At 35.2% G+C, this 9,258-nt stretch overlaps 1 pseudogene; it reads right to left on the bottom strand.

The window, feature by feature from the left end:
* Window positions 1-6,114: 6,114 nt before the first annotated feature.
* On the bottom strand, window positions 6,115-8,968 carry LOC120186101 (annotated as a pseudogene).
* Window positions 8,969-9,258: the final 290 nt, after the last annotated feature.

The raw sequence follows: 9,258 nt of genomic DNA, 5'->3' as shown, positions 1-9,258 counted from the left end.
GTAATCCTATCCAAAGCATAACAGCAAACTTCAAAGAACATGCATAGCAAAACACGCTTCCTTAAATTGCTCCCTTAAGACTGACCATCCTCACCTTGTCCCACCTCCAGTTCAATCTTGAGATATAGATGAATAAGCAACACCACTCCATTCACATGTCACCTTTCCTTAGAAGCAATGATCAAACAAATTTGGCAAAGAAACTAAAGATAGTTTCTCCCCCGAAACGTCACAAACAGCATCCCACCTTTTCTTCAAATCCGAATCAGAAAGGGATCCACCAGATAATTCAGAGAAGGAAAGATCGGATTTCAACAAATTGTATCTCTTCCACGCTTGATCTCTTCTTTTTTCTCAGCTTTCGAAAGTACTTTGTCCTGAATATCCAATAGAGAGCCAAATTTCTTCTGTTTTTTTTCCTGGGAAACAACTCTTTTTTACTTGAGAAAGCTGATTTTACCAAAACAGGAGATTTAGGCAAAAACACCTCATCCGCGAATTAAAAGAAAACGAATTTTAACGAATTCGAATCTCTCTTTACTGATTGAAAGAGACTGGGACTGCCTTAGATCAACATCTCTAATGACCTCCAAAACCTGATACTATCGTCAAAAACCTTGACCTTCATCCCATCAATAGGCGTGCTCGGCAACTCTTGCGACTGCACGATACCTACATTAGCATTACACGCTTCCACCATCGCTCCAACGTGCGCTCTACTAACTTCTTCCAAGGCATTAGACATGCCAATCCTGTGACAGCCCGAAACGTGTGCCGCTGCTCCACTAGACAATGCCGGTGAAATAAAATCACTTGCCCCATGCTCTTCGATACAAGGGACCACACCTGCTTTCTCAAACCTAGGAGCCTCGTACCACCAACATTGAAAGAGGGAACAGTGTGCATGATCGGCAAAACATTCCCCTGCGCATTATCATCGAAGGAATCACAAAATCCACCTTCAGATCCAAAATTTGTTATTGGAGAAAACGCCTACCACTAACTTCAAGAGCCATGTTCTGCACATCTTGCATAAGCGCATTGTCAACTATAGCCTCACACACATCCAACCTGAGCCCACGTGTATCCCACTAGCTATCTCCATAACGTTAAGAGCTCCACTCCTCGGCGGCCACCGAAGCCAGATGCCCCATTATCTTGATTTTACTTTGAGTGATCTTGTTTTAGAATTCTATTATTTTACAATTATTTTTTTTTGGTTCCAGATTATAGTAGAAGCAGTTTTGCCAATTTCAATTTCAGGTAATTAAGTTTTTTTAATCATATTTCTGTCTTTTTGTTACTCTCTTCTGCTTATTAACGACAAAAAATACTTAACTGCATGATTGAAAATCGAAGAACAACTGATAGAAACCCACCTTCCGATTTCCATTCCTTTATATGTAAAAAATCTGCAGTTTCTCAAGGTTTTCTATTCTAAAGGGAGAACTAATTAACACAAGTTAGCATTTTCTTTGCGTATTTATAAACTCCAATACTGTATTAACAAACTTGGCTGTGGTATATGTGAAGTATCCGAGTACCATATATAACCAGTAACGGTTTATTATTAGGAATCAAAAGATATATGGACTCCTTGAACTGAGTTAATGATTTTTAACTATTACGAACTGCGCATGGGCACAGTTGTATTTACAGCCTAGCATGGAATGGAAAGGATTAATCAAATGAGTGTTGTTCTCTTGTTGGACTTTGCAAAGGGTTAAAATGTTACTAGCAGTTTTTCAAGGGTTACCACTTACCAAGGATGGGAACTTCCTCAGATGCGGAACCAACCATCTTTTTATTTAAGGAAAAAAACTTTTGAAATATTCATATTATTTTATGATAAATATAATGAATATTTTATAAAAGATTTGATTTAGGGTTAAAAAGATTATCAAGAAAATGAAATAGAAATATTCTTCTATTTTTTACTTTTGAAATAATCTTGTTTTAGAGTTATATATTTTTGCACCAGATTATAGTACTAGAAACGGTTCATCAATTTCATATCCAGATAATTGGTGTATTTTTTTAATATTTTATTTTACTGTTAAATATAATTGAATTTTTTTCTATTGATTAATGGTTTAGTCATTTTATTTTAATCTTTACTTACTTTAGCATTTTTACATAGTTGTATTTGCTATGGTTTTAGTTTTAGGGTCTTTTTGTTCTTACCCAAAGTAGTTGCATTTTTACATAATTGAATATTTTATATAGTTGAGATGGTTTCATCAAACTCAAATGGAGATATGAGATCTGCTTTGTTAGCTGTCGAATTCTTGTGCCCTCACTTCAATTTTCAGGTAAAAAATATTTTAAATAAATAAATAATTATAATTTTAACTATGACAATTAACTTGCTAATTTTTGTAGCTTCAAATGATACCACAACTCATCATCACAGACTCGCAGTTGACACAAGATTTGGATTGAGATTCTCGCAAAAAGTTATTCCACAAGTCATATTATGGTCATAATATTTTTATTTTCTTGAACATTTTAATATATTGTCATATTATGGTGACAATCTTATTTTATCACTATATTAGAAAATTGTATAAGGTGATGTTATGCATAATCATCATTCAAAATACTATTATACATTATATTATGTCACTAAAAATTTGACAATATATCTTTCATAACAAATAGGCTAATTTTATTGTAGTATTCGTGACAATATAATTATTAATAAAAATATTATATAATTTAGTGATGTAACTAATTGTCATGCAAATAAGTTATAAAATGACATTATGCATAGGTGTCATTCATAATACTATTAGGTAATGTTATATTACGTCACTGAAAATGTGACAATATCTCTTTCGTCACATATAGATTGATTTGAATGTATTATTTGTAACGATGTGAATTATTAATAACAAAATTTTATATAATTTAATGACGTAACTAGTTGTCATTGAGTATCAATTATAAAGTGACGTTATGTATAAACGTCATTCATACTGCTAATAGGTGACCATGTATTGCGTCACTAATATTGTGATAACTTTTTCTTTCGTCACATATACAAAGAAATTATTGAGTTATTGGTGACGATATGGTTTATCAATGACGAAAATGTACATTATTTGGTGACATAATTAATTGTCATTGAATGCAAATTATAATATGACATTATCCATTAACGTCGTTATATGTTTAATAATAAGTGACAAAATCTTATACATGATCACATTTGACATTTAGTGACACACCTAGGGTGACGTTCGTCGTGACGTCAATTTTTATGTCACAAAATACAAATAGTGACATAAATGTATGTTTCAGTGACAATATTTCAGATGCCACAAATAATCAAATTTGTTGTAGTCTGGGATATAACTCGTTTCAAGGGTTTCCTTTGAAACCCTATTTCATTTTTCCCTTCAGCCAAAACCTAAAGAAATCATAATGGAGAGAACTCTCCCCATAACCCACCATGCCGTCGTGAAACAGAAACACGCAAACTACTTCAGCCACCACGAATCGGTGGTCCATATTAGAGAAAAGAGACTCCCCTCTCTCACACCATGAGGCCCCGAAACAACTCCCTTTGGCCATTTAAACCCAAAACCAACCCCACTAAAACCTAAATCCTTACTACAAAGGAAAAAGCATAACTTTTTACCTTTGGTGGGGTATCTCCTCGTCCACGACGAAGCTGAGAGGTCTCGGCTCTTACCAAAGAGGTAAAATTTCTTACTCTTTTCGGTTTTAAAAGGTCTTATTGGTTTTTTCTATTCGAATGTTTTGTTTTTTTTTGTTCGAATGATTATGTCTGGTTTCAATCCTCCCTTTTTGGTTCAAAAGTCTCTCCCCTGTTCTTCTCTAGTTCTCTCTCTTTTTTCCCTTTACTAAAATTTTTTTGCCTCCTCATTTATGGTTGATTTTCGGGTAGATAAGATGATCTGGGTAAGGGAATGATTTCCCTAAGCGTGGGTAAGTGAGAAAATCCCTGATTCGAAATTAGATTGGTTTTTTAAATGGATTTTTTTCTTCTGATTTTTATGTGTTTTCAACTGTTGATGTTGATTTCCTATCACTGTAAGTTGAAAATAGCAGCGTGATAATGGCAGCGAAGAGCTCCGGTGGTGGTTCACGTGACTGGGAAATCAAAGGGTTGGCGCGTGCATCACACGCGAGCCATCGAACGGTCCAAATCCCTTGATGGCAATGGATGGCTTCTTCTTTGGGTTAGGGTTTCAGGAACCCTAGGGTTTTATAATCGGGTCGGGTCGGATCCCCTTTTTTTGGTCCTATAATTGGGCTTTGGGTTAGCTTGGATGTTTGTAATCGGGTCAGCTTTCTGGTGGACTCCAGTCTTGGGCCAAACCGTGTGGTCCTATAATTGGGCTTTGGGTTAGCTTGGATGTTTGTAATCGGGTCAGCTTCTGGTTATCCAGTCTTGGGCCAAAACCTGTGGGTTTGAATGGTTATGCCTTGGGGTGCCACTAGTAGAAAAAAACCCCTTTAATGACATGCATTGCGCGTCATCTATGGGTGCGGATGACACACATTTACCTGTCGTTGAAGCCACCGACATGAATTTCAGATGACGCGCAACTGTGTATCATAAATCTATGACGCGCATTTATGACACACATTTAATGACGTTCATTAAGTGTCATTGAAGCCCCCGTCATAAATTAAGATGACACACATTTGTGTGGCATAAATTTATGACACGCATAAATGAGTTATATTGCGTGTCATTGAAGCCCCCGTCATAAATGAAGATGACACACATTCGTGTGTCGTGATTGTATTTCATAAATTATATGTATATATATGTAGATTGACAAATAATCAAACTAAATCACATTTAATGCCTCATAATACTAAATATATATCATAATATATAAACAATCATTTGCATACAATATATACACATGACACCCATGAAAAATGTTGCCACTGGCACTGTAATATTGAAACATAAATAGCCAGTCATTACAATTATAGAGTGATTTCATTGGATGTAATCAAATAATGCACTTTGTTTCCACATACTTAGAGCTTTGAGCATCGGGATAAAAGCCACATATATGTGCAAATATGCAGTGTTGCCAAACCTGTATTGACAACAACAAAAATGAGGATGCTTAGAATATGCAAAAACAATATCAACAAAAGGTAAGTAAAATAAAACAAGATGTAAAATTTTACCAACAAGTACATAATAAGCTCCATATCGTATAAGTAATTTGCAGCCTATAGCATAAATCTTTGGCAACTCAAAGCTTAAATGCATTTAAAATTAATTTTCATTAAAAGTATAAGAAAAACAAATTAGTGCTGTCAGAACCAGTATTTCAGGGCAAGGCATTAAGATATGAAAAACAAATTTAATTTTCTTCCAGGTTTATTTAGTTGAGAATTTTCAAAAACTCAAGTCAACCTACCAACTTGGGAGCAGTAACTCTTTAACAATTATTAGGATAGGAAAGCAAACAGATCATGAGGAACAATATTATACTTAAAACAAAAAAGAGTCTGAAACAAGCAACAAGTTCACAAGTAATACTCTGCTTCAGTCTCGGCAGGGTTTTCAAGCAGTATGTATTTTTTGCTGACAGAAGTAACTAATTACACAACACACCACACCATAATAAGGAAAACACTATACCACACACCAACACAAATTCCAGTCATACCACAATTAAATACTTACCAAAGACCTGATGCAAAGAAGGCACTTATAGGTATTACACATGTTGCATATCTACAACACCGAAAAACAGAAAGACATATATTGTAACACAATGCAAAGAAGGCACTTATAGGTATTACACATGTTGCATATCTCACATTCATGTAGGGTGAAGCTATTCGTGCAAAATTTTCCTACAGCTCTTTACTTCATGCATATTTGCAGTACAGCTCTTTACTTCATGCATATTGCAGGAAAGCTTTTCTGTCTAGAGGAACAAAATTGCTCTGTGCTAGGTTGATTTCTTTCTTAAATTTGGGTTAAGTCTCGATGCAGTGTTCTTAAAGCACCATCAGTCGCAGCTGGAAACTTAATAGTAATTTTTTGTCCTACCGGCTGTCATCTATTTACTATTCATTTTTCTACAAACCTGGTATAACATAATGTGAATCAAAACCAAAAATTTACATACCGAAGAAGGTAATTAAGTTTGTACTGCTTCATTCTTGGACTGCACAAAGCATCTATGGCAAGAATTCTGGTTTTACGTCTTCCAAGGGAACCAACATTCCTTTTGTCCACATAGTCACCAGTAAACAGAAATAAAGAGGCATACCTACACTAGCTAAAAGGATATCATTATCATAAGTCAACTAAAAAAATGAGAGAGTAAAGACAGTTAGTCATCAAACAGATACAGAACCCATGCAACATGAGTTTCATGACTTTTACAGCAAGATAAATTTATATGAAAATCAAATAGAAGTTTGTATACTTCAGGCACTATTATATGCGAGTAACTATAGTACATGCATATCATATAAAATGAAATACTCAATGCTACCAGATCTCTTTACATGCTTACAGTTTATACCCTGTATAGTCAGAGAACCTCTCTGCTCCGATAATTTCTATAGATTCATTGCTGCCATCGAAGGCAAGAACAACATACCAGCAACCAGTTCGGGATTGATCATGAAGAGAATTTCTTCCTATTAAAAGTTTGAAAAACAATCAACTAGTAAACAATGTTTTTGGAAATAATTGATAGAGTAAACGGTGAAAGAATCAAGAGAAAAAAATGGAATAGTAGTATACAATGTCACTAACAGTGTCAATGAAGCGAAAAAGAAAAATCAGACCTGCACACAACCCCTATTTAGAGCACCACCTCCTAGATATTTATTTGCAAAATCCACTTCAAGTGTCCCAATAGCGTGATCTTCTATTAAACCTGAGCTGTGAACTTGTATCGTTATAGACAGATAAAGAGGATTGGCTCACCACAATGATAGGATGTCGGTACAGAAAAAGATAGGCCAAGATGTAATATTGAAATTTGAGTTTATAAATATGTTCTATAAGTTGAACTGTTACCTGAAAAGGGCACAGAGGGATAGTTGATTTGGTCCAAAAATCAGCATATGGATAAGAAAGGCATGATTGCAAAGGATGGTGTCCTAAAGAGAGAAGCTTGCGCTCAAATGAGAGATCTTGTAGGCATTTGCAAACATATCCTTTGGAAATAGTGCACAATGCACCTCAACTTATTTTCTTGGCTCTCACTATAACTTCATAGAGACTCCTGAGAATACGTACATGTACATATAGAGTTCATTTAGTATTTTGAATATAAGAGAAAAATGAAGCTTTGAAAGCAGGGATGGACCGAGGGGTTCTTGGAGGTGCATTCTCACCCCCTGGAAATTCAAAATCTAATAGTTTAGGTATTTTCTTTGTATTTTCTACTGATAATTTAATTTTGCACCCCCTGAAATCTTATAATTTCATACGCCCTAAATTCCTAATATAAGTTCCTAAGTCCACACCCCCTAATAAAAATCCTGCGTCTGTCCATGTTTGAAAGTAAAATTCCCAAGTGGAAACGTGCAGGGTAAATGCGTCATATTGAAGAAGAGGGAGCAAAGATGCACAACAGCAGAAGCAGAAACTAATGAGAAGTGATGATTGATAGCAAGACAAGTTGCAAAAGAGAGTTGACATACGCAAACAATTGATCAAAGTTGATAGTTGGCAGATGTCTTGGACCTCTATCAGAGATTGGAAACAAACAAAACAAAGAGCATGCAAGTAGAGCGGCGATCAACTCCTGAGATGTAGATTAGATATGAATCAAATTCAAGCATGAGACTTCTGAATTAAGCAGGCGAGTAAGTATTAGTATAGCATTAATAATAGAAGAGACAAGTACAAAAAAAAACATGGGAGAGAAGCACCACGCCTGGTTGCTGCGGACCCAATATGCGGAGACCGTATCCATAAGGCCACGTATTCTGATATTGAAGGTCTATAAGGAAAGGCAAACACAGTAGCAGATCGGCTAATTTAGGAATATCATCCTTAAACCAATTTGTGGAGTCGGCTCTAGAAATGAGCTGAGCCGAAAATTCATTCCAGAAACAAGTAAACCAAAAACGAAAAGAAAAATCCTAAACCAATCAACCACTTCCATACCTCATCGAAGAAGAGGACGTAGCCTTGAGGGGCGGAGGGAGCTTAACCAGTGGGAGGTTGCAAAGAGAAAAAGGGAAAAAGAGAAAAAATGGGGGAAGCAAGAAGCGGGAAAGGATGAAAATAAGGGGTTTTTTTTTAGAAAATTAAAATATGACTTTTACAGATGACGTACAATTAAAACTGGGTAAATTAAAATATGATTTTTATAGATGATATACAATTTTACTACGTGTTTTTGCAAATTTTTTGGATTATGACTATTAAATATGACACACATTCTTGTAAGTCATAAATCGTTTAGATTTTAAAAAACATGACATTTTTTATGAGACACATGTTTTGCAAGTCATAAATTAACGTGTGTCATCGTTCATGTGTCATTAAAAATATATTTTCTTGTAGTGTGTTAGGCTTGTATTTTTGGGCTTCATTTGGGTCTTCAAAAAAATGTAAAATATATTAATAATAATATTAATAATAATAATAATTGTTAATAATAAATTAATAATAAATGAGAATCCGAATAAAAACGGGAGTCTATATTTATGTTCAGAAAAATTTACGATGTAATCTCTATAAACCGGAACACCAACTCCATGAGACCAGAGAAATATGTCTGCCTGCTCTTCTGCAGTTTGATCCTTAATATAGACATGGAAAACTCTTTGACCAACACCCTTAATGACATCTCCCAAAAATGGAGTCTAACAAGGTAATAGAACCAGAGTCGACTGGCAGTAACCATGTAATTCCAGTTTTATTAATTCCATCATAAGCAACTGTCCTTGCGGAAGCATATACTTGCTCTGGAGCAACGTATGCCGGCATCGTAGAACTTCGCTTGATTTGGACATATGAATAAAGGATTCCCGTTTGCATCTGATATCTCTATTCATCTGAAAGATATAATTCCATGTTACTTTTATCAGTCGTCAAAAAACTTTCATTGGGTATCCATTGCGAAGCATGCCAGTATCTTCTTGCTCGGGGGTCAAATCTCCACCTACGTTCAGTCGGTACATCATCTCGAGAGCTGTCAAGTTCTTCATATAATAAGGAGAAGGTTGTCCGACCAACGGCAGCGAAACAACTTCTCGGATGTAAAGATTTGAAGGCAT

The sequence above is a fragment of the Hibiscus syriacus genome, unplaced genomic scaffold (assembly GCF_006381635.1).
Source record: "Hibiscus syriacus cultivar Baekdansim isolate YM2019G1 unplaced genomic scaffold, ASM638163v2 tig00113279_pilon, whole genome shotgun sequence".
NCBI classification, from domain to species: Eukaryota; Viridiplantae; Streptophyta; class Magnoliopsida; order Malvales; family Malvaceae; genus Hibiscus; species Hibiscus syriacus.
Note: the sequence above shows the minus strand (reverse complement) of the source record. Positions and strands in the feature narration are given on the sequence as shown.